This window comes from Pseudophryne corroboree, chromosome 2, assembly GCF_028390025.1.
Source record: "Pseudophryne corroboree isolate aPseCor3 chromosome 2, aPseCor3.hap2, whole genome shotgun sequence".
In the NCBI taxonomy this organism is placed as follows: Eukaryota; Metazoa; Chordata; class Amphibia; order Anura; family Myobatrachidae; genus Pseudophryne; species Pseudophryne corroboree.
The window spans coordinates 748598059-748620627 of NC_086445.1; the positions used below are offsets into that span (position 1 = coordinate 748598059).

Consider the following 22569-nt stretch of genomic DNA (forward strand, 5'->3'; position numbering starts at 1 on the left):
AAACATTTGGGCCCGTGATTGCAACAGGTGGCCTTAACACAACATATGGCCCTACAAGATTTCATCTGTGATCACTAGTTCATCCCTGATTTATGCCCTGATTTATGCCCTGTGTGCAACAGCTGTAATTCTTTGTTTATGCTCCATTCAATTTTACCTCCTACATCAGCTCTCTGTAACAGATTAAGGATAATGCGTGGCTCATTTGGACCTTAAGGGACCTCAATTACGGCCCTTGAAGCTTATCAAGTTGTACACAACTGATTTACCTAAGCTAAAAGATGCAGTGCTGTTCATGGAGCAACATGCAAGTGGGAATAATGTAAAAGTAAGTTTTGTTTCCTTTCGTTTATTTCTTTATATTTTTGGGGGGTTATTTATAGTTGGTGCAATCCACCACCTAATGATAATGGGTTAGGCCTTTTTAGCAGGATGTACATAATGAGTGTAAGGGAAATATTTACTCACAGTATCTAGAAAAGCAACAAGTGTTTTAACTATTATTTATGACTAATGTCAAAATCTCCCTTATAATTGCATCAAATCAATAATGAAAAAGATGTTTGTTTTTCTTAAGTGACCAGCCATAGAGCACAATAATTACCTTGCATAGGTATTGATTTCAACAAAGTAATGCATTTTATTTCATGGATTGTTGGTGTACTAATTACAGGCATACAACATGGCAATAAAAAAAATAATGTATATGTCAGTCACACCATGACGTTACACACAAAGCCTGTGACACATGTCAATGAAGAGAGGATTTAATGAAAGTACAACTTGGACAAACAAACATGGAATCAAATAACCTATTACATTAGGAGATTTCCATAAACCTATAGTCATCCCTAAGGCATGTATATTGAGCTATTCTGCCATGTGTGACAATGTATATATACTGTATGTACTGAATATACAGTGTATATATATACATATATATATATATATATATATATATATATATATTTATATATACTGTATATGTATATATATATAAAATATATAAATAATATTTTTGTAATAAATTAAATAATTGTTTTTGCACTGACTTTTGTTCTCCTAATATAAGACAGACTGCCATGTCCACTTATTTACTAATTTACAACATATACATAGATTACCAGCAATGAATTTGAAAACTACCGATTGTGCTAGTGAGTAGAGGTTATTTATTGAAAGTGAAAATAATATAAAAAACAAAATTAAAAAAAACCTAATTGTACCAGATGACCTCACTCTACCATATGGTCACAATTTTGTTTTGGATTGGAGGTTTAGGATTAGTTAGCCCCTCTTTGGGTACGGGAATTCCCTTTCACAGTGATCACCTGTTACTGACACCTCTACTGTGTATCATGGATGGTAACTAGCTGCCACCACTAATCTCCTACACCAGCACCTGAAACAGCTTGTTCCAACAGGATCCTACACGGTGCATACTGTATTACTGCTTCTCCCAGGCTCCTATCATCATCACCACATAGAACCAATTACTTTTGAATATGTATGGTCATGATTCTGCAATACCTCCTGGTTGGTGTAAGCTAATCCCCACTGAGCAAAAATAACATTATATAAAAATATATTATACAATTATAAACAATTAAAAAAAAACTAAAGAAATAAAAAGAAAAAAGTTATTTCACTTAAAACTCTCATGCATTTCACAGTTCCTGGCTGCTTTCTCAGGCTGTGGTGAATTTAATTATTTTGATTGAAATTAGTTTGTCACCTCTCCCTGAGGAATCATTTAGGAGCTGTGAAACATGTAGCAGTTTAAAAGTGAGATAACACTTTCTTTTAAGTTTCAAGTCATCTTTACACTCTTCTGAGACACTTTCTCTTTTAGCTAATCCTCATTGGCTACTTACTGGGGATTGGTACTTACTGCACTTGGTAAGAGGCAGATGGTGGAGTATGGAGACGATCAGCTGGAGAATGGAATAGCATTTTGTGGTATGCTGGTGGTCACAGGAAGCAAATACAGTAGATGTGAGTAATTGAAGCAATCAGGTGTTTACTAGCTCCAAAGACCAAAGATGTATTTAGGGATCAGGCTTCTAGGCCCACTATTATTGGATATCCTCCCTCCTTCACAACTTCCTTCTGTCTCGGTCACAGGCAGTTAAGCATAGCTGCAGAGCTGCCCAAGAGTAGTGACAGGCGTCTCTAAACAGACATCATGATAGTGTCACTGCTTGCTTAGGCTCCAATCCTTTCATTATGGCTGGCAAACAAAATGATGCATGTAGCCCCAACCTTTCTGGCACTTCATGCAGGCCACACATTGCCCATGACCCTCCCTATCCTACTGATGCTACATGAAAATAAATCAGCATCATTGATACTGGTAGCGGGTGGCAGCAGCTGGAGGGTGGACTGCTATGCCGCCACCAGCTGGTGGAATCACCTAAGCACATGCCTTTTGTGAATAGTGGGAAATCTTTCACTGACTAGCTGCAGTAAATATCCCGAAAAGGACAGTACCAAGGTACCAAGAGCATACACAGCATATGGCTATTCTTCAGAAGCACAAGTACACATACCACAACATTCAAAATGTTATAACTCTATCTGGGCCACAGCAGTGCCTTGATGTAGTTTAAACTTTTTAGGGGGGCAATTGTTTCGTGCTGAGTTTTCCGACAGTCGGAAAATTGACAGTAATACGACCGTTGAATATTCAATCGCAGGCGTTTTCGGCAGGTTTTTGCTCCGTTTTTGCCATGCCTTTCCGATTTTTTTGTTGTTGTTGAATTGGAATTGTTTGGGCGAAAAAAAAAAAAAAACCTGTCTAAAACGTCCGCAAATTTGACAAAACACGTGGATCGGCAGCAAATTTGCAGATCCACGTGGTTTTTGCCTGGCCATATTTTTCGACAAGTCGAAAAATCAGGCTGGGCTTTGAATAAGTCGGATGTGAATGCAACCTGCAAACTGGTAAAAGGTGTCATTTTTTTTCGACAAGTCGAAAAAACTGCACAAATTGAATACCCCCCTAAGAATCACTATCAGGAATCCAAAACTAAACAAAATCTGTCAATCATCAGGACTCTGCTAATTGTGTACTGTACTGTATATTTGCCACAAAGAATCAAATTATATCATTTACACAGCATTTTTATTTCTTTATAATAATTTACATCAATGGGATATTTCGACACTGACTGCCTCAATTCATATTTTCCTATCTCTGTAAGCACCTGGTCAGGATAAAAGAAAGTACCTTCTGCTGTAATTTCAGGCAAAATGTGTTCATACCTTTTATCTTCCTTATGGGTAATGGATTTAGAAAAATAACTATTTCAAGTGGAAAAAAAACTTTAATATTATTTGTTGACTATAAGGCATCTCAAAAATATGCAATCATTTTTGAAAGCATCTTATTTCAAAATAATTTTAAGTGGATATCTTTATATAATTTATGCACGGTACACATAACTGCACTTGTTATATATTTGTAAGATTGAGGTGATAAATGTATTGAGGGTCATTTATGAAGCGCACAGAGTGTCACTGTATTTCTTCAATGAGACAGTGGTTGGATGCAGTAGAGATTATTATGTTTCTATGCAGCGGCATAGCGTGTGTGGAGCAGGTGGAGCTCATGCTCTGGGTGTCAACACTAATAGGGGGTGTCAGCAGTGGAGAAACTGGTGCATGCAGAAAAACCCAATAGACCAAAATCAGAGCCCCACCCCCTCGCTGCATAATGCTGTGATTCACGTGTGTATGGAGAGGAGGCAAGGCTAATATGGTACAATTTTTGTATTTGTTGAAAGAGTGCACTACTGCACAGACTACAGTCTTATCGTCCTCCAGGGAGGCTTCATGCCCAATCAAAAGATGTCCGCTGGGATCTCTGCTGAGTATATGCAGGGGCCATCTTGACTTTTTTGTGTGAGACTGTGTAAGAGCAACACAATCAGTTCCGGATTAAACCCTGTGGAGGCACCTAGGCAGTAGAAATCTCAGGGGTCCCCCTTGCAAATTATCTCCTAATACAGTTTTCATTTTATTAACCAACAGTTTATGATCTGGAAACTGTAATGTGAATCTGGTGTCTCTAGTTTATGTACTTTAAGTTGTTAATGGGTACTGTACATTTTATTGGAACAGTATTTTCTATATAGAGTCTTTAATATAAAGTTTTTGTTTTAGTTAATACATTTTTTCTATCTTTTAAAAGCAAATTAAGAAAGGTTAATTGCAATTTCCTTTCAAGATCATATCAATATTATTTTGATCCGTTTTCACGGGGCCACCTAAAGGGTGTTGGGCTCATAGACCAGTGCCTATTCTGCCTATTTGGTAATCAAACACTGCTCACAATGGAAGTCACATGTTTTCCACTCAGCTCCAGAGAGACCTGCTATTATCTGCAATCCACAATGATTCCAGTGTTACTGCGCCGCTTCTCAGTAGCTGCATACAGTCCCTGCTCCGCTAAAGCTCTGCTCCATGAGAACCACTGAGTAACAGTGAGTATGGCTATACCTGCTATCTCACAGATTCATGTGGGCTCCTATTGTGCAGCCAGCATTACTATGCACTCTTGTCTCCTCTGTGCTGCTAAGATGTTACATGTGCTAGCCATTGCTACTGAGTTCTTTCATAGTCTACAGTATGTCCCAGTGTTGCTCCAAGCATCAGCCATTACCACTGAGAATCTCTACACAGTCTACAGCATTGGTCACTACTAGTGAATACTCCTCACAGTCACCAATATACTCCTGGGTATAACCAATATAGTTCACTCTATGCAAGTTCTTATTACTATGCGCTACTGTGCCACCATCATTCAGAGTGCCCTCTGAATACCCATTGGCTTCTTGTGCTAATTATATCATTCCTGTGCTGTCTTATATCATCAAAGACTCTTTATGTTTAATCTGAACTGGAGGGATGCATTTAGCATCCAGCAGTCATGTGATCGACGCCGGAATCCTGACACAACTCAGAATCCCAGCACCGGAACACCGACCGCCAACATAATGAAGGTAAGTATCAGGATAACTGTTGGGGTTAGGGTCCTGGGTGTGTGTTAGGGTTATTCACTAGGGGGGGGGGGTATCCATAGCCACAACCCCTGGAGTCTTAGCCCTAGCTACCACCCCTGGAGCCTTAGCCCTAGCCACCAGCAGAAGGCAGGTTAGGGTAGGGGACAGGGGAGGAGTAAAATAATTACCCTGTCCCCTGTCAGCATTGTCAATGTTGGGATGCCGGTGTCAGTCATGTGATCACCAGCATCCTGAAAGCGAGTATCCCATACCGAACCCGTACTGAGCACTCTCCACAGATCCCTGTCTTGATTGTATTTGATAGTCCCTACTGGAAATCAGTGACTGTTACACTGTGCCTTACAAATCTCTACTTGCTCTGCCAGTATCAATAAACCAGTTCCATTTCATATACAGTACGAGGAGAAACCATATTAAACCCCCTAGTTTTCATTATACTGCCTCCAGCCATATATAGACCTTGAGTACAAACAAGTCACAAACGCAAAAGGGTGTTTGCTGCTATAAAAAGATCCTTTCTTCTATACACACAGTACACACCTGCATGGACTTTCTATAACATTGTAAGTACTTTTTTCTAAATTGATTCTGTTAGTAAATGTGCTTTGTAACTGCTAAAATAACCAACTCTTTGGGTCATATCCAATTAGCCACATTAATTTTACCTCTAAAATGAATGCAGCTATCGTGATCATTTTTCTATTACCACAGCTATGGGCGCTCCAGATAGCCACAGTATTCAACTGAAAAAAATGGTCACAAATTGTTTTTCTTCAGAAACCCGCAGGAATTTTTTTTTGAAATTGGGGCACAGCATAGTTTATTACTGTCCCGCAAAAATATTTTGTTCTTTAAAAATGGTTTAAATGGCTGCTTTGGGTTTTGTTTTTAAAGTCTAAACAAAAAAAAAATGCTAAAACAAAAGTAGAAAAAGGGGATTTGGGGGTAATTTGTGGGCATTTTAAATGTAATTAAAAAAAAAATACAGTAAACAAATATTTTTCATTAAACTAAATACTTTAATAAAGTTTGGGTGCATAAAGTAACCAAAAAAAGTTGATTTAGGGGTCATTTGAGATCTTATTTTTAACACCCAATGATAACACACATTTATTGGTCTAATAAAGCTAAATGGAAACTTCAAAATTCCTAATTAGTCATTAGAGGGAGTAGCCCAGAAGTTAGTCACAATAGCCTACCTTAAAATTAGGATTTTCCCTGACTTTAGACCTGCTTTGGGGCCTCAAGAAAAAATCTGCGGTCCTATAGAAATGATAGAGGCTTCTTTTATTTTGTCTACAATTAGCTATGCCCTTTTATTGTATAATTTGTGAATGTTGTCCAACAAATTAACTACTAACTCTTGAAGAACTGGGATACAGATTTATCACATGGTCATCTTTTCCATAAACTGATACTTTAGTAAGCCAAGGCCAACTTATTCCCCCAGTGACTACTGTGTATTTGACCAATTTAACTTCACCATCTACTGTATGCCCCATGTGGCTATCAATCCTGCTCCCAAGTCTCACATTGGATTTTAAATGGGTTTTAATATAAGCTTTTGCTATTTCCATCAACTTACTAGCTCTGTATATTCTTATATAAATGGCTTGACAAAGATTAATGAAAACACAACTTTCACATTGTGCAAGTTTATGTTTTTATGTATTTAAACATTAGGTTGATCACAACTGTGCAAGTCTGTTATTCATAGAGTATATAGACTATAGGATTCCTATTAACGAATTACAGTACTCCTTAATTAGTATTTCATCTGCATGGCACAACCCTAGACACCCAACCAGGGCTTCATCTCTGGACACCACAGGCTGACCTTGTCCCCAAAACACCCTTTGGTAGTTTCTGTCTTCCCCATTTTAGGCCTTGGTTACAACAAAGACCAGAGGCAGACATAAGTTCTGATCCGTCAGCAATCCGTTTGCAAGGGCAAACTACAGTAGCTAAACATTACTCCTGTACACCTGTGTAGATAGTACTGCTACTGTATTTCCCTGCAGAGAGCATTTGACTAGTATCTATATACTGCAAACTGGTTAATTGGCTCAATTGCTAAATGCATATCCAATTTTATCACCCACAGTACAGCCACATGTTGCAGATCAATCAATCAATCAATCAATCAATCAATAGAATGATTAGCAAACAGGACATGAAGACAATTGCCCACTGAGACCCTTGTGATTTACAAAATATGATAGGGCCTTGTTCAGTAACTTACATAGTACGATCAGCTACAGTATGTCGTTTCCCATCTATGCTGTTGTTCATTGGGCCTACTGTAAGTGTCCTTAGATGGATAGTTTGCTCAGGCACTTATCATAACAACTATTATAACGATTGGGACAAACCACAAGAGCATAAAGGGCAGGGTATTCAGGTCAGTCAATGTGACAAATGCAACACTCTCCCACTATAATGTAACACCCAGCAATTGTGCCCGGAAGTTAGGGAGGTTCGGATAATCGTGCACACTGCAACAGGTGTGCCTACGCTCTCTTCCTTGACAGAGAGATGAAGATAAACCGACTCCAGGCAAAATAAACACAGAAGACTTATGGTGTGTACACACGGTGAGATATTTTCTTACGCTTTTGACTATATAGTCAAAATTGTAAGAAAAGATAGTGCAGATCGCAAGGTGAAAGTCACCTTGCGATCCCGATGCGATGCTGATGCGCGGTCCAGCGCGGTCGGTATCACAAGCCTAGATAGACTGTGCAGGCAAGTGAATTTTGACTATCTCGTAGAAAAGATAGTCAAAACTTACACTTAGCAAAAATTGCACATAGTCAGTATCGCAAGCACAGTCATTATGTGCTTGCGATGCCAACCTAGCCCCTGTCGCATGGTGAGAATCGGGGTTAGCCCGAATCACACCGTGTGTATGCACCTTTCAGCTATGTACACACTATACAATTATCTGGCAGATAATCTGCCAGATCTAGCTGGTTGGAATGAAAATCTGTTAATAGATGAGAGCAAATTACAATCTATCATTTGCTCCAAAACATTGAAAAACGAACAAAACCTGTCGTTCATACAAATTGGTTAAACACAAATTTAACCAACTTGGATGAATGACTGTTTTTGTCCATTTTGCAGTGTTTGGGAGCAAATGGTCGATTGTCATTTGCTCTCATCCATTACCAGATTTTCATTCCAACCAGCTAGATCTGGCAGATAATCTGCTAGATAATTGTATAGTGTGTAGCTAGTTTAAGGGGTATATTCAATTCAACACGTTATTTTTAGTTCCTGTGGTGCACAAAATTCTAAACATGCAGAATAATTGGTTAAAAGATGTGGGACAGGTACTGTACATACCTGTGCACTCAGGTGAAGCATGTATGTAACAGGTGTGATTTACAGGTGTTTTTGTGTAGCAAGTAGCCTCAAATAACACCAAAATCAACTTTTTCACAGCTTTTTAAATAAAAAATAAAAAATGCAAAAATCAAATGTAATTTCCACATTTGAAAAAAAAATCCTGTGGGTTTTTGCTATAAAAATTATTGAGCCCAATTTTTTTCAATTGAATCGTTTTTTCAATTGAGATATGGGAGCATGCATACCCGCGGTAATTGAAAAATGTTAATTGGATATGCCCATTAGTTTATATATAAAGTAACACTATAAGTATAGGTTACTTCCCTTACACCAAGCAGTTTAAAACAATTTCATAGCAATAGTGAGCATTTATATTTGAACATTCACAACCGTACCCTAGGTGAACTTAACATTTAATAATACACTCAGTTTTACTGAATAAGTCTCTTCTACAGAGTCAAACATCTGTACATGTGGATGGAATTACTTTGAAAAACTATAAATTACTCTGGTACTTATAAGGGGGGTAATTCAGACTGCATCGCTGCAGCGGCAGTGATCTCAGTCTGAATTACTATACACAGTGCGCAAACGCGTCGGTAGCACTGCGCATGTGCAGCCAGTGAGATGCTAAAGCACTGGTGCTATCGCCTCTGCCTGATTGACAGGCAGAGGTGGTCACGGACGGGAGGAAGCGTGCCAAGGGCGTTAGAACACCGTTGGCGGGTGCAGTACTGGCAATGGAGGTATGTCCGGACCTTTGGGGGGCCGGGTCATGGCAGCTGTGTGATGTCACACGCAGCCGCTGTGACCCGGGACGCGGCAGTGAGTCCCCTGCCAGCACGCAGGAGCTGCGCTGGCAAGGAGCTAATTAACAGGTACAAAGGAATTGCTGCCATGCAATGTTTTTGTACCTGTGTGTGTGTGTGTGTGTGTGTGTGGGGGGGTAGGGGGCAGGGCCTAATATGCGGGGCGGACTAGCCCTGTGCTGGGTGTCCCCCCGCATGTCAGAGTAACTGATCGTAGATGTGCTAAATTTAGCACATCTATGATCAGGTCTGAATTACCCCCAATATACAAGAAACACATCTCCCCAGGCAAACAGATAAGTGATACCTCTTTCACACCGAGCCCCTGACCCAAGATATTGCCAAGGCATCCCAGGTCCTGACTTGGTGTGAAAGGGAATTCCCAGATTCAGTGCACCGGGAAGTCGACCCAGGTCATAATCAGGGTTGAATCTGGGACCGACCAATGTATTTTTCAGTTTGAACGCTTGACCCGGGTCATCTGACTCATGTCACTCAAAGCATGCAGAGAACCGAATCACTGGCACTTGGAGGTAATAACATCTGCAAGTGCTGGCAAAGAGACAACCCGGCAATAACCTGGATCTAGTCTGCAGTGTGAATACGATTTCAGGCAGCTTGGGACTGTGTTCAATAATCCAGGTTGGACTAGGGTTATAGGTGTGAAGGGGATATTACACATATTACCAGTATCAGTAGATTCTGGCACAGTTATATATTAATGGAACCTAAATCTATGGGATTATTACATAATCACATCTAAAAACCCTCCTAATAATCCTCCCTTATATGTCTACACATTCTCTATATAAGTTCAAATCTCCTATATCAATTAGTATGTCAGGTAGTCATAAACATTACATACTTTCCTACCCATGCCCATTCTTACATTGGAGCACATTTGGTAAGTATGAATAGGGCCCAAGCTCATGGAACTGACTCATTTGAAGTAAACTAATCATATAGGACTTGTGCTGGGAATTGTAGTCCATTTAGTACATTGCTGCTGTCCTTTGGCTAGATGCAACGGAGTGTGACAAGGTGCAGAATACTAGATAATAAACAGACCTGGGGCTAGATGCATCATCGCTTGGAAAGTGATAAAATGGAGAGTGAAAAAGTACCAGCCAATCAGCTCCTAACTGCCATCTCACAGGCTGTGTTTGAAAAATGGCAGTTCGGAGCTGATTGGCTGGCACTTTTTCACTCTCCATTTTATCACTTTCCAAGCGATGATGCATCTAGCCTCTGGTCTCAGTTCCCCGGTCTCAGGCAGAGAGGATTATTCTTCCTCAATTGACAGGAGCCAGTTGGTGGTTGCTTCTCCTCAATTGCTTCTCTCACCAAGCACTGGCTCCATCACTTCCCATCAGATAGCCACAAACCTACTTCTTAGAACTGTAGCATCAGGACTCAGGGGTTGATCACTGCCGCCTCCTTCTCTCTTGTGTGGGCTCAGGCTTTTACAACTCAGCTGCACATCTGGTGCCTGCCACCATGTCTGCAGTGAGGGAGCACATGCTAAACATGACCTCTCACCCATTACAGGTACCTCTGACAAAGTGCCCCTCACCCAGTGGCACCAACCGGTGAGAGCAGGTACCAATTACCTGGACCTGGGATTGTTGGAGGGGACTAGCAGGAGCCCGGGTCTACCTCTCCTTCTTACCTGCTAGCCAGTAGCACTGCAGCCTCTCTTCCCAGCCCAGCAGGGCATTGTTGGTATTTTATTAAAGGGGGTGTGGTCCCACGTCAGTGATTAGGTCACAGACCCTGCATTACCAGGGCCCAGGCAGGCTGTCTACAGCCCTTTCCTCACCAACTGCATTTTCTTTTCTATCACCTGTCCCCAGCGGTTCAACTGGCCTATCACGGGGCACCTCTATGCTTTTGCATGTGCAGAAAAGCACAATGTTGTGCAGCAGCTGTAATACCTCAATTATTGGAGATAATGGGGGTCATTCCGAGTTGATCGCTAGCTGCTTTCGTTCGCTGCGTAGTGTTCAGGCAACAAAATGGCACTTCTGCGCATACGTATACGGCGCTATGCGCACGCGCGACGTACTATTACATTGAACGATGTAGTTTCACACAAGGTTTATCGAAGCATTTCAGTCGCACTGCTGGCCACAGAGTGATTGACAGGAAGATGGCGTTTCTGGGTGTCAACTGGCCGTTTTCAGGGAGTGTTTGGAAAAACGCAGGCGTGGCTGGCCGAACGCAGGGCGTGTTTGTGACGTTAAAACAGGAACTGAATAGTCTGAAGTGACCGCAAGCGCTGAGTAGGTCTGAAGCTACTCTGAAACTGCACAAAAATATTTTGTAGCCGCTCTGCGATTCTTTCGTTAGCATTTTCTGCTAAGCTAAAATACACTCCCAGTGGGAGGCGGCATAGCGTTTGCACGGCTGCTAAAAACTGCTAGCGAGCGATCAACTCGGAATGACCCCCATTGCACAAAGATGTGAAAATAATCATTAGCAATACAGATTTTCCACCATGTAAAAAAAATTCCTGTGCCCTTTCACTGGTTGGAATGATCGTTGGTGCTTTGGGTGTCCCACAATGACAACGTGTAGTTCACAGGTGCATACTGTACAACACAGAATACGCCAGCCTACAATAATTAGCCCAATGATTTGTTATTAGGTAATGTACAACTTAATCACAGATGCTATGACCAATAAAAGATCAACAGAGCAGAATAACTTTGGTCGCTGCATATTCAGCTTTTGATATGAGATGACTACTGAACACTTACGGTAAATAAATAAAATCCATGGCAAAAATCAGTTTAAAATGTCTGTAAATAAATCAATACCATATAACATTTTTTCTTATTGTTGAAATTTTCAACTTACTGATAAATGAATTATAATTTTTCATTATCAATGCTTTAATTGCGGAACTTTATAGTTATGGTAAATCTGCAGGTGAACGTGAACAAAACCCCCATAGTGTTGGCATGTACATCGAGCACTAATGAGACATGGCGAATAAGCCAAGTGGTTCTGTCTTAGAACGATAAAATACTACATGCTTCACAGAATAAATGTAATTGCCTAATAAGTTTTATAATGTACATACACACGGAGAGAAAGAGAGCTCTGGTGTGGGCGCACTCTTGAAAGAAAAATCAAAAAAAATATAATAATTTTTTTGAAAATGAATGTAAAAATTATAAAAACAATATTTATTGGCAAATTGATTAAAAGTTATTAGTTATCCCACTATGATCAAAAACGTGTCTAAGTGTTGGTTAATAAAAAATTAAATTATTATATTAAATTGTTCTTTATTGGAAATAACCAACAGAGGTATAAGACAACAGGAGAAGAAAAGAAAAGAAATGTTCTGGTCTCGTTAATCACACAAGATAGATTAGAAAGGTTGCAGACACTGAATAGTCTAGCAACCGTTTCTCCTGACCAGCACAGAAATTCTGTGTTACTGACAACAGAGAGATCCAATAATATATCTTTGAAAGACCAACACGATGGTCAATGTCGGACAAATTACTGATCACCAGATATACCATCAATCACAAATTGAAATTTAGAGACATATCTGAAACATTTTTGGAGAATACTGCAGACATAGCCATACTAGGTGGAAAAGAAGAGGAAAAAGAAAAGAAGAGAAAAAAAGAGAAAGAAAAACGGGTACAAATGGAGGGAAAAAGAAAGGACAGGAGAGGGGGTATAGAGGTGAGAAAGTGGTGATCCTGCTGTTGGTGTCCACCCTTCTATTGAAGGGGAATAGTGTCCTTCTCTACAACACCAGGTATTCCCAAAAAGTCTCCTTTGAGGTACTGACCCGGCCCAACGCTGCTTAGCTTCCAAGATCGGACGAGATCGGGCATTAACAGCGTGGTATGATAGTAGAGAGGCTATCTACCAATGAGAGTGCACCTATGTAAGAGGAGTGAAAAAGAATGGGGGAAAAAGGGGGGAAGTGCAGAAATGGTGTGGATCTGCTTTCCTCGTTAGGCGGGGGGACTCATCTGCCTGATGGCAAATGATACCCCTGGATCGAGGATGAGAGTCCACAGAAAAAGGCTGGGTCGGTGAGGAAGATCAGGGAGGAGTGGAAGAAATGGAAGAGTAAAGTCAGTGAAATGATAGAATTGAAGGTCGCGGATGGATTGTCCAAGGGAGGAGGATGGCGTGCCTGTTAACTCTAAATGGGAAGAATTAGCATGCCATGCACAAAGCAAAAAAGATTAATGGACGGTTCCTGGGAAACTGGAACCAACTACGTCCTGTGCCTAAGCACAAAAACAGTGAATTTACACCACTGCACTATTAAGTGCTTAGGCACAGGACGTAGTTGGTTCCAGTTTCCCAGGAACCGTCCATTAATCTTTTTTGCTTTGTGCATGGCATGCTAATTCTTCCCATTTAGAGTTAACAGGCACGCCATCCTCCTCCCTTGGACAATCCATCCGCGACCTTCAATTCTATCATTTCACTGACTTTACTCTTCCATTTCTTCCACTCCTCCCTGATCTTCCTCACCGACCCAGCCTTTTTCTGTGGACTCTCATCCTCGATCCAGGGGTATCATTTGCCATCAGGCAGATGAGTCCCCCCGCCTAACGAGGAAAGCAGATCCACACCATTTCTGCACTTCCCCCCTTTTTCCCCCATTCTTTTTCACTCCTCTTACATAGGTGCACTCTCATTGGTAGATAGCCTCTCTACTATCATACCACGCTGTTAATGCCCGCCACGCTGTTAATGCCCGATCTCGTCCGATCTTGGAAGCTAAGCAGCGTTGGGCCGGGTCAGTACCTCAAAGGAGACTTTTTGGGAATACCTGGTGTTGTAGAGAAGGACACTATTCCCCTTCAATAGAAGGGTGGACACCAACAGCAGGATCACCACTTTCTCACCTCTATACCCCCTCTCCTGTCCTTTCTTTTTCCCTCCATTTGTACCCGTTTTTCTTTCTCTTTTTTTCTCTTCTTTTCTTTTTCCTCTTCTTTTCCACCTAGTATGGCTATGTCTGCAGTATTCTCCAAAAATGTTTCAGATATGTCTCTAAATTTCAATTTGTGATTGATGGTATATCTGGTGATCAGTAATTTGTCCGACATTGACCATCGTGTTGGTCTTTCAAAGATATATTATTGGATCTCTCTGTTGTCAGTAACACAGAATTTCTGTGCTGGTCAGGAGAAACGGTTGCTAGACTATTCAGTGTCTGCAACCTTTCTAATCTATCTTGTGTGATTAACGAGACCAGAACATTTCTTTTCTTTTCTTCTCCTGTTGTCTTATACCTCTGTTGGTTATTTCCAATAAAGAACAATTTAATATAATAATTTAATTTTTTATTAACCAACACTTAGACACGTTTTTGATCATAGTGGGATAACTAATAACTTTTAATCAATTTGCCAATAAATATTGTTTTTATAATTTTTCCATTCATTTTCAAAAAAATTATTATATTTTTTTTGATTTTTCTTTCAAGAGTGCGCCCACACCAGAGCTCTCTTTCTCTCCGTGTGTATGTACAGATACTTTCTAGCTCTGGGCGCACCGCCAATAAGGACCATAATTGAGAAGCCGTTTTCCTTCTCAATATCTGTCCATTTTGGCCTCTTCTTCATTCCATTACAATTTATACCGGTGCCAGGTCTTTCTTTCTCTTGCTACCAAGTTTTATAATGTGCCATAATAGACTTAATATGCATCATTCTATTGCATTGCCTTATTAGAACAATGAGCATCGATCAGCAGACTGTCAGGCAATGCTCCCTGCAGAACTATCTAAATATGCTGCTCTGCCCACTCTATGTATGCAATGCAGGTGAGATGAGCTAAATTTTGCATAACTTTACCATGAAAGATATACGTATGATCATAAGGTCAACATACAACATAATGACACTGACGGAATGCCAAATGACATAATGTCAATATTAGAATGTCGACTGCTGATTATTTTTTCCAATGTCATTGTTATGGTTAGGGTTAGGCTGCGGTTATGGTTAGGATTAGGCCCTAGTTAGGGTTAAATTTACAGTTAGACATCGTCACGGGAGGCAATCAAGTTACCGGCTGCTGGGATCCTGGCGGTCAGGATAACGACGTCGGAATCCCGACACCTGGTGAAATACCGGCGGTCGGAATCTCGACCGCCCCCCAGAATCCCCACTCAGGTGGTGCTCCATGCCCCCACCCGACTGGGAATATAACCTTGTGGCGACTGAAGGCCTCCACCGGACCCGATGCGTGGCGACTGCAGTGAGCGCAGCTCACCGCCGGTATTTTGGCTGTCGGAATCCCGGCATCAGTCTCCTGACGGCCGGGATCCTGACAGCCAGGATATCATAATGAATCCCCTTGAATTGTTACCCTCACTTTGCACTTGGATGCAGACTTTTCACATATCTCTCTGCAGGAACCTTGGCTTAAGTATCCAACTTACAATTCCCACTACCCTTTTGTTTTACAGGATTGCACTATTATTTTTGTTTTAACCAGATTTTCCCCTAAAGGAAAAGAGCAGAATGACATTCAAATTGTACTAAATTTGCTGTGACTGTTCATCTCTACTCAAAGAACTGCAATGATTCCAGAATCCCCATCTAAGATAAAATAAGACTTAAAGGCTTATTTCAATATAACTATAAAAGGTATCTTTCTACAACACATTAGACCACCAGATGTCAGTGTAACATACAGCAGCTCAACTAACGTTTAAAGAATAAATTAAATAGACTACATTTCTTATGATTAATTAAACAGAAATACCATGATACTACTACAGCATTGCAATAATGTGTTTCTGCTATGTATATTTATGGCTTTATCAGTGAGGTTCCATTATAACCCTGCATATATGCATTAACGCACAAACTTCATGCTGATACTGAAATTGGGTGACACAACCATTGACAAATGATGATACTCTACAAGTAAAATTCCGGTTGCTTCTCTCTTATATCAGCGCAATGGTAGAGGGGGTTGAGGTTGTTTCTTTTTTTTGTTTACAGCAGTTAGTTCAGTTCAAAGCACTCCTCTGAACAAAGCGGCCAGCCGTCCCTGAAGAAGTCATTTATACTGGCATGTCATTTCTGTATATAGGAGAAATGGGAAGCGACAAATAGTGCAGTATTTCGTGTAGTCAGCACACCACATCAGTTATATAGGAAATAATAATTTCATCATGATTAAAACATGGCAGAGTAGTTTTTCTATTCATGCTGTACACAACTGCTGTTTCAGTGCTTTTTTCAAGGGATTCCACACAAATATATACCTGAATATATGCCTGTAAAGGCAGCAATTTCATTACACACCTAGAAAGATAATTAAATTACTATCAGAAGGAACATGGAATAATGCTGCCATACATGTAACAGAAAAGCCGCCTATCAAGACCCAGAGGGCAAAATTAACCTAACTCATAAGTAACCAGGCAATCAGCATAAACAGGCTGGAATTAGTGACACACAGTGCTACAGATACCAATCCTTTGATAGAATCAGGGATGTGTGGTGAGGGAAATGGTTGTATGTACCTGAAGGTTCATGTGGACATTATACAAAGGTGCAGCAGTATATATTGTTGAAGATTTGGCGAGTTTTGATCAGTGATGTGCAGACGAGGTATGCAGGTGTGGCAATGCCTCACTTGTCATCCACCAATACACTCCAGAGTTTTGACTCTAAAAACTATTAAAATAATACAAAGATGACTATAATATCTTCTTTGTATTTTTCTTATTATTTTTATAGTCAAAACTCTGGAGTATATTGGTGTATGACAGGATAGGCTCTGCCACACTTGCCTCATCTCACCTCGCTGGACAGAACACTACATGAATATAGAGAAAAATGCAACAGCAAAAAATCTGCCCACAAGAAGTAATTTTCTGTGTAATAACCTATACAAATAATAAAACTGTAAGGGAGGTGTCTGTACATATCAATTTTTGTTTTAATAATATACTTCTAGGGACTGTTTATGAACTATGGAGACAAAAAAAAAGTAATTATTGTCTATTCATTGTGGCATCACGTGAAAACTAATTTGGATCGTTTTTTCACTATTGTATAGATTAGTGACCTATAAAGAAACTGAGCAATAAATGAAAAACCAGACACTTATCACTCGGAGCACTGAAAGTTGGTGTTCCAATTATGCTTCTGTGGAACTTGACTCCGCCCAGGCTATGCAACGGAACCCGACAGCTCTGGCTCTGCAGAGGAACCTAATTGAGGCAGAGATTCAAACTGGATGTGGCGTAGGTGAGATTGTGTTTAAACCATGTCTACCCCTTACAGGGGCATAACTATAAATTCGGCACCCCCCCACCCCCCATCCCCATCCCAATAAGTTTCAGGCACCCCCCTTCATAGTATCTGTTCATTGTCAGGGGACATTGGCGGTGGCCATTTTGGGAGGGACATTGTCAATGGAGGCAGGCAGTTCCGTAGTAGACCCACAAGCCACCCAGCGCTACCAAGCCACCACGGGGTGTGTGGGGACTATTGCTACGCCACTGACCTCTTATCCCCAACAATTTTCTTTGTCAATTCATTCACCTGCAGTTTCCTGTAAGCCTCTCCTTCACTATGACAGTCAACAAGTCACAGTTGCAACACTCAGGGCTGCAGTTGCAAGATCTCAGTACCAGCTGCTTCTACCATGAGCAGCGTTACGTGGCTTGCTTATGAGTTAATAGCCCCAAACATCTTTTAGTTTAAGCTCTGAAGGACAAACTGCAGATATTGTTTAGAAAGACATTTTGTGATCAATGTGTACAATGTAACATTTACAGCACAATATTAGATGGCACTACAGTCTTTGTAAAATTGGTTCCGCCGAGCAATAACAGACATACATGTGAAAGAACATGCAGACAAATGCTAGTATATATATATATATATATATCAAATGAAAAAACTCTCCCTCTGCGCTGTTATATTAGAGACTAACGTAATATTGTTGAATGCTTTCTTAGATGGGCTGCCTAGTATCACTAAGTTCCTTGTTAGGAGGAACTGAAGATAGAATGCAATGTAAAAGAAAGGAAAATGGCGCCCAGGGATTGAAGCAACCCTTAATACTAAAGTTAGTCCTCAAGAGGTTTCACAAACAATAGTGATCCAAAATATTGTTTGTGAAACCTCTTGAGGACTATCTTTAGTATTAAGGGTTGCTTCAATCCCTGGGAGCCATTTTCCTTTCTTTTACATTGCATATATATATATATATATATATATATATATATATATATATATATAAAACGAAATAGAGGAGATGGCGCCAAGGGAGTTATATCAACGCCCTACCTAAAAACGGACCCTTACAGTACTCTCCGGATAAATTACGTCAGATAACAAATACTAACATAAAAATTTATTAAAACAACATATAAACCCGACACAAATGTTCATAAGTATACAGAGTTGATACATTTACATTTGTCGCACAATTTGAACAATCAGTTTGTAGTGATGAGAAAAAAGCGTAGATATATCACTACGATTTCCTCCTTCTCCTTATTGTAGATTCGGAGGTAACATCAGATAATAGATAGATAAATAACCCAACGCGTTTCGTCTTGTTCCATGACTTCATCAGGGGTAAAATCTCTTCATTTCAGAACATATTGTCAGCACATAAAAGGTCATTCAAAGATGTATGAACAACGTTTCAATATTTCAATGGGACTTGATTGATACAGCGAGGACCATACCTCATATATCATCAGCTTGAGTCTGACATTCAGATATTCGAATATGGGGAAGATTCAAATGTGTATAGAATCTAACTGGTTCGCAAGCATAAGGAACCTCGTCGGTCAGCAACTTGAACCTGACACTCAGAGACTCAGGAGTGAAGGCAATTCAAATGGGTATAATGTCTAACCAATTTAGAACACGTGGTAGACCCTCCAGTAGTGCAGTGCTGACAGCCAGTGCTGACAGCCAAGTCTCTGTATAATCATATATATATATATATATGTGTGTGAATGGTAGTGAAAAAGGCGCTCAACCTTAAATTTCAATAAACAATAATAAAACCAAACATCACACAGATGTGTACAGTATATAACAATGGCACTCCAAAATAAAGTGGCAGCAGAGATTTTCAATTGACCTATATTTCAATAGGTCCTTTAAGAAATGTTCATAGATAGTAAAATTCCTGCGCCTTCAGAGCTCATAAAGTGATCTGTGCATCATAAATCCTCATAGAGATTAGCATATGTGTACCAGATACAGTATATGTGAATTGTAAGCTCTTATCAGATTATTTCAAGAAAGATGATCCTTCCTCTGTCCTCTGTCCCGGTCTGGTATACTCATTCAAAGATGATTTTTCACACGGGCAGAAAGAGGGTGAAATGAATAAATAAAGTGCACTTTATCTTAAAGTGACTGGTGCTGATGGGTAATATAAAAAAAGAAAGTGCTTTGTGCAACTTATTTAAAGTCACCTGCTGTACCCTGTGACTCAAGGAGCATAACAAGAACACCCATGTGGCAATATGGGTAAAAGAACCCTTAGGGGTAAAAAAAGGTACACTCACTGCCAGTATTCAAAATGTAGTCTTCAGCTTGGATTCGTGGCTGTACCTTAAAACCAAAATAACTAAAATGGCCACTGCTGCAGCTGTTACTCCCCATTGCTGTACCCGCTGTCTGGAGATAGTACCGCCCCCCATAGCTGAAGCGAGTACAAGTCAGAATTAGTTCAAGCAATTCCATCAAAAAATAAATGGGAGGAGACTACCCTACGATTGGGAGGGGAAATCTTGCCTTTTGTAGCAGATGGTGTTCTGTGTTGAACAAGTGCTCTTTTGATTTGCTCCTGCTAGTTATTGAGGAGGTTGTAAGTGATTTGAAAAAAATAAGAACTGAGATTGCAGACTTTAGGCCTATTGCTACAGAATCCTTATAGAAGGATAACATCCACAATTGGATGTTTAAACTTAAACAAATAGATAAACATTGGAAAGATTTGATTACTTTTAAAAGGTCCAAGCTTGATAAAGTTGATCGTGACTATAAAGACCATAGAGTCTACAGGTGGTTGGTGGGTAATGATAACCCCACATTTAGATTTAGGGGTAACAGATTTAGACAGGATTGATCACAACTAGACAGCTATTCGTCATCTGAAAGGGACTCTTCTGATTCTTTAACACATTCAAAACCTCCCTTACCGAGGGCAAATACTCACTCTCAGTTTGGAGAACCGTCTTTAAACGTAGAAGGCAAATACAAAAGAAAAGACAAACCAAAGCTCGGAAGAGTCGGTAATAAACTTGTCAACACATAAACTTTCACCCGCAGAAATGAGTGTACTATCTAGAGGTTTGAGCTTAATACCTTCCGCGAAAATTTAATGACTTTGAATGGTCTATAGATAGATTTTTAATTTGCTAATGAGAAATTGAATGCTGAGGTCACTAGATCATTTAAAAATAAGAGTATTTATGATCCTTTATCACAAAATCCTAGTATTAAAACCTTTACTAGAATGTTAGATCTTGATATTAAGAAGTCATTAGCAAAACAAAAAAGGATTAGATATAACCTTACTGCGGAAGAAAGAAAAGCTCTCTATGAAATAAAGAATAATCCCTGCATTACTCTGAGACCTGCTAACAAGGGAGGTGCAGTTGTATTGAACACTGTTGATTACAATACTGAAGTGTTGAGACAACTTGCCGACAATGAGACATATAAATTGTTACCATATGACCCTGTATTAACTTTCAAGAGTCGTTTGGATAATATATTAGATACTGCATTTACTCATGAGTGGATTGATGAGGATACTATTGGCTTCTTGAAAACAAACTTCCCGATCTGTCTGATTCTTTATTTATTGCCAAAGATACACAAAACACTAGATAGGCCACCAGGCCATCCATTCATATTGGCACGCAACTCACTTTTTTTCAATGTGGCACAATATGTTGACAGCTTTCTGCAAGTCTGTATAAAGAAAACCAATAGTTACCTAAGGGACACTGAAGATTTTTTTAGATTGATAAACTTACAGTCCCATGCTGGCCAGAGGATTCTGGTTACCATGGGCATTATGTCTTTGTATACGATGATACCCCATGGGGAAGGGTTAGCTATGACCAGACAAGCTTTGACTATGTCTCATATCGGCTCTCCTCTCATTGATTTTTTGATGGAATTGCTTGAAATAATTCTGACTTGTAATTACTTCAGCTATGGGGGGCAGTACTATCTCCAGACAGCGGGTACAGCGATGGGGAGTAACATCACCCCATCCTATGCAAACCTGTATATGGATGCCTATGAAAATGAGAACATCATCCCGCTGTTTGGAGATAGTATCGCCTTCTATCAATGATTTATCGATGATATCTTTCCAGTATGGATGGCTACGGAGGAGTCCCTACAGAAGATGTTGGAGTATCTGAATGGACTTGAATCAACAATCAGGTTCACTATGCACTTTAATACAGAAACAGTAGATTTTCTTGATGTTAGTGTTTGCACCACCAATGAGGGCTATGATTTCAGACTATATAGGAAGCCGACTGACAGGAACACCTTATTTTCATTTGATAGCCATCATCCTGGACCACTGAAACAAAATCTGCCTGTGTCCCAATTCTTGAGGGTCCTCCAAAACAATTCGGATGGGAGAACAGCTGCTGTACAGTTGGATGAGATGAAACATAGATTTGAGCCAAGGGGATATAACAAACAGACCATCAACAAGTGCCTATATAAGGCAAAGAATATCCATGCAGGAATTTCACATAAAAAAAGAAAGGAGGATAACCCTTTTATCATCTCTACCACATTCAGCACGGCTGGGCCTGCGATTCGAAAAGCGGTCAATAAACTATGGCCAGTAGTGAGAACTGACCCGATTCTTATGAAAAAATTACCTAACAAACCACTGCTGAGTTTCCGTCATGTTCATAACCTGAAGGACATCCTGATGCAGCCTGACAGACCAATGACACAGGCCCCAGACAAATGGCTGATGCCTAAAAAATTGGGGTGCTTTAGGTGTATAAATTGCCCTACGTATAGAAGCATGACTACTGGTCAATTCTTTCATCACCCACATACGGGAACGAAAATATTTATTCGCCACAGGTTAAGCTGCACTTCGGACTATGTTGTTTACACCTTGACATGTCCATGATCTCTAATGTAAGTGGGCAAGACCATTCGCCCATTCCGTGAGAGAATGGCTAACCACGACTTTCGATTAGGAATACTATAGCAAGTGGCAACTCAGATAAACATTTCTGTAAAGCTCGTCATTCTCTAGCGACCTTGAAATGTATGGTGATTGATAGAGTTGAGTTACCAAAAAGAGGTGGGGATCGGGCTAATCTGCTGAAACGTGAGGCGGCTTGG

General features: G+C 40.1%; 1 protein-coding gene and 2 pseudogenes across 1 annotated transcript in view; 1 reads left to right on the top strand and 2 right to left on the bottom strand.

Moving 5' to 3' along the window:
• SYT6 (synaptotagmin 6) overlaps window positions 1-22569 on the bottom strand; it is an 855303-nt gene that overhangs the window by 332075 nt on the left and 500659 nt on the right. The window lies entirely within an intron of this gene.
• On the bottom strand, window positions 12951-13068 carry LOC135052596 (5S ribosomal RNA; annotated as a pseudogene).
• On the top strand, window positions 13880-14015 carry LOC135052146 (5S ribosomal RNA; annotated as a pseudogene).